Raw genomic sequence first — 4,357 nt, 5'->3', positions numbered from 1 at the left:
ACGCCCCATCGTTTTTTGTGGGTAACATCATAGTGTATAAATAATAGAATACTATGGTAACATCCTCCGACACATTCTCGACATATTCGCACTTAAAGTGTTGACTCTACTATTAGATAAGCCTAGTCCAGATGTTTCAATAGCCCATTGTGGGTACTCTTTATTTATTTTATTTATTAATCCTCTCTTGTTCTGGGCCATCAACAGGCTTGCGCCTAATTACAGGGTGACCCGCATAGTGCTTTTTAGAGGTGCCTCTGCAGAGGATCTTAAGTTGTTCTATACTACTCCGGTATTTACCTTACGAATTAGGAAAACTGCATGAAAACATAATTCGGGGTAGCCGGCAGAATGCTGGAAACTGGGCTAAGGTAATTTCCACTTCTGCCACAGATGAAAAATTCACCTCAACCCAGGTTCGAACACCCGACCTCCGGATTTATAGTCCAGCGCTCCACCACTGAACCATAAAGCCTGACATTCTATTCTCGAGATATTCGCACTGAAGGTTTTAACTTCAACAATGGGTATATTTCTTCAATATGTTCCAATCGCCCTTGTAAGTTGAGGTACAAGGAATTTAAGTCTTACATTTGGATTACGTAACATCGACCATTACTTTGGATTTCGAAATCATTGCTTTCCTCAGTAGCAGCAACTTTTGTTTCATTCCGTGAGACCTAATCGGAGGTGATACAGTATTCCAAGGTTGGACGTCCCAAAGGCTAGTTTTAGTCGTTGGATAAAGTACACTTTTCTACTTATATTCAATGCAGATAGTTTCCTTAACGGATTTTGATGGTTTGGAAATTTAAATAGAATTTTCATCTGTACAAAATATTTGTGTATGAACTCGGTTGGAAGCAGAAAACAGTTTTCCATTGAAATGCAATACTAAGTTACGGAAGTCCTCTAATTGAGTCAAACATACGAATTTTCAGATTTCTATTTGTACCTATGTAAAAAGCAGATTAGATTTTTCAATGAAACTTACTTGTTGATTTTAAAATTTCAATATACGTCCATATTTTAGTTGCCATCAAAGTGGCCGAAGGCAAAAGAACCTATTTTGAATTTTCAGGTCTATCCTAACTACCGTCAAGACAATCCCTTTAAAATGATGATCCAGGACAGGGAAGTATATAAGGACAATCTAGAATTTGAAAAAGAAGCTTTATTCTGTTTCACAGGTGGCCCCAAGTCGAAGAAAGGGGTGGTGGGGTCGAATTACGCTCTCTCAATAGCCTTTGGAAGCACTCCTACAGTATTTCAAGTCGAGTTATAGCTATCACTAGGCGTACAGAGGTCATTGCGACCAAAGGGCTATTGGGTGCGTGTATTTACATCTTCACGGATAGTCAGGTAGTTCTTAAGGTTCTATGAGCCTTCTCGCAAGTCTCTAAGCTGCTCACGAAATGCCTCGCTAAGGCCGGCACCGAACATCCCCAAAAATTGGACCGGAACACTGCTGTGGAGCACCTGAAAGTTTATCTTGAGTAGAGATAAGAAGCCAACTCAGAAAAGAGTGGAAACGTTTATGGGAATCTACCCTTGGAAAAAGACAATTTAAGGAACTGATCAGTTTCCTGGAGATTAAAACCAGCCCGTTGCTATCACTCGACAGAAGTGAACTAAGGTCATTCATAGCCCTGGTCATGGTCACTGGACACTTCCCCTTGAGATATCATCTCAACGAAATCGAGGTAAATGGGGATAACATATGTCGCTTCTGCTTCGAGGAGGAAGAGACACCGAAACACGTCATCTGCTGCGGTGGGGCTATCTCCGGACAGAGATCACAAGACCTGGGTGAGGCTGCAATAGCACCTTACCAGATCAAGGAGTTGCAGCCGGAGAGGATCCTCTGATTTATTAACACCTCTCTCGGAGTAAGACATTGGGGCACTTTTAACCAAAAGTTAATGTAGGTGGAGGATAAATGTTGCGTCGCAGAACGGCAGCGTTTACAAGATAGTGTTAACCTCACCGAAATAGCACTCGGGCGATTGACTTCCAAACTAAACTCTGCATCAAACAAATCCTTAAATAATGTAGAAGGCTATGCTGAAAGAAAAATTAAGGAAGACGGTCTTTCCACTCCCCTCTCCCCTCTCTTCAAAAAAGGAAATGAAATGTATCGCAGAAATGGATCAGATAATTTATATCCATTGCCAAGTCGGTAAACTTTTAAAAAACATAATTGATTAACGTTCATTAGATATGTATCTGTTATTACTTGCCGAACGTGCACTACAACAGTCTCTCGAAATTAAAAATCGAGACTCTTTTGAAGAAATACAAGCATGATCGCGAACCACTTACACTTTTATTTTTAAATCCGTGCAAATTCTTCGCCGTACCTTATAAAACACTTGTCTTTTCACGTAAAACAATGTTATCTAAACCAATTTACTTTTAACACAAGTGATCCCTAACAAATAAATGTAGGGAAATTCTACACAAAGTAAACCTGGAACTTTATCATATTACAATGTCTTAACAATTTAAATAAAAGTATTATTTTCGCATCGTTATATAATAATGGTCTAAACTTAATTTAAATGAACGGGGAATTATCCATAGCGTACATCAAATGTCACAAACTAAAATGTTGTGCGTGGTATCACAGCATTTTATTCGCGTGATCCTCGAATTACATGTTGGTCTTACCAAATGGGTGGACTATTTCAATTAATTGACAATTAATTTTTTATGTTGTAAATTATGCCACCAACTCCATGCTCCTCTAGGGTACGGTCTTAATAGTTTCTTAACGAGCAAGTCTGTGCTCTTAACTGCACATATAGTCCTGTAATTACTTCCGGTTAGTTAAATTTTCCACCTCATTCGATCCAAAAATTAATAAATATGAATTCTGGCACCTATATTTTCTTTAGCGAACGAAAGAATTGCTAATCCGCTACAAATTTGACGTCTATGTGTGATGTACAAACGAGGGTTGCTTGGCAGCTCGGCCATAGGATTATTACTTCACAGTTTATCCTCTTAGCAGATTGTATATGTGCGAAAAACGCAACTGTATCGTACGTCCCTATAGCTTCAGGCATATTGTGGGTACGTTTGAATTTTTTTATGTAACTAACCTCGATAACAAAATCCGACATTTCTTTTTTTGCTGAGCCCCCTTTAATTTAGTGCCAATACTGTGGAAACGTATAATGCGAAAGTTTCTGTCATAAATATCAAAGCGAGTAAGGGTATTACCTTTGAGCATACATCTGCGAGGTTCCATAATCGTAGGTAGTATAAATACATTTTATATTCAAAGGTAGGTATTACGTTTCTTCGGGATCGTTACACAAGAGGATTCACTATACATATTATTTCAAATGTAGAGATCCATTAACAATACAAATTCGTATACTGTCTTTATTCGCTGAGGTAACAAATCTGTTTGTGCGGATCCGTCATCCAAATAAGCCAAAGTGTGTATCAAAGATGACGGTCTAGATCTTAATCTTTCTAACCCAGATGATTCGATGTACTTCTTTGTCATTTTTCTACGATCTACATAATATATCATTCCTTTAGTTTAATTTACTAGTAAAATACGTTATCCCACAATGAGCTTGTTCAATCAAATATGTGATGTTAGTAATGCGCCCTAATATGAATGTACGCAGAGTACTCATTATGCATTAAAATGTTACAAACAACAAAATGGATAAGTTAACGGAAAAGGGGCTCTCCTGAAAAAAAAACAGGACGAACAGAGTCGGTTTTGCTGGCATTAACTTTAGCAACCCTTTCACATCAACTTCAACCAGGATGCATATCTTTCACATTTTCATTAAAGTTATTCAATACCTAGAAACAAGTGGCGGCAAGAAAGGACTTTTTTGGAGTATCCAATGGTTATTTATATAACGGAAGTATAATGAAGCTTAATCTAAAATTCTGCGGTTTTCACAAAGGATGTCGATGTAGACAGCAATAATCTGGTAGAGTAAAAGAGTAAACCAGAAGTAAGAAGCCTAAAACTTATTATTAGAAAGTAAAAGTGATGCGCAATTGTTGGTACATAGAGTAAACGGCCTTAGAACTTGTAAGATACATCCGCAAAAAGCGTCAGCGAAGCATCGAAAGCAAATCACAAGAGAAAAACTTCACAGAAGTACACTAAGGTCACATAAATCAGTAATATCCTTCTGTATTATGTGTTGTAAAATTCCTCCATTAGATGTCAGCTGTGGTCGTCTCCATTGTTGGCATGAGAACAGAATATAAATAGTAATGGCATATATTGAAATATCATTAACTTGTGTATTGAACTATTTAAATTAGTAAATATTATTAATTGTATATCAAAACCTATAATTATTGTACACCCGCACTA

Source organism: Photinus pyralis, unplaced genomic scaffold, assembly GCF_008802855.1.
Source record: "Photinus pyralis isolate 1611_PpyrPB1 unplaced genomic scaffold, Ppyr1.3 Ppyr1.4_LG4, whole genome shotgun sequence".
NCBI classification, from domain to species: domain Eukaryota; kingdom Metazoa; phylum Arthropoda; class Insecta; order Coleoptera; family Lampyridae; genus Photinus; species Photinus pyralis.
Note: the sequence above shows the minus strand (reverse complement) of the source record.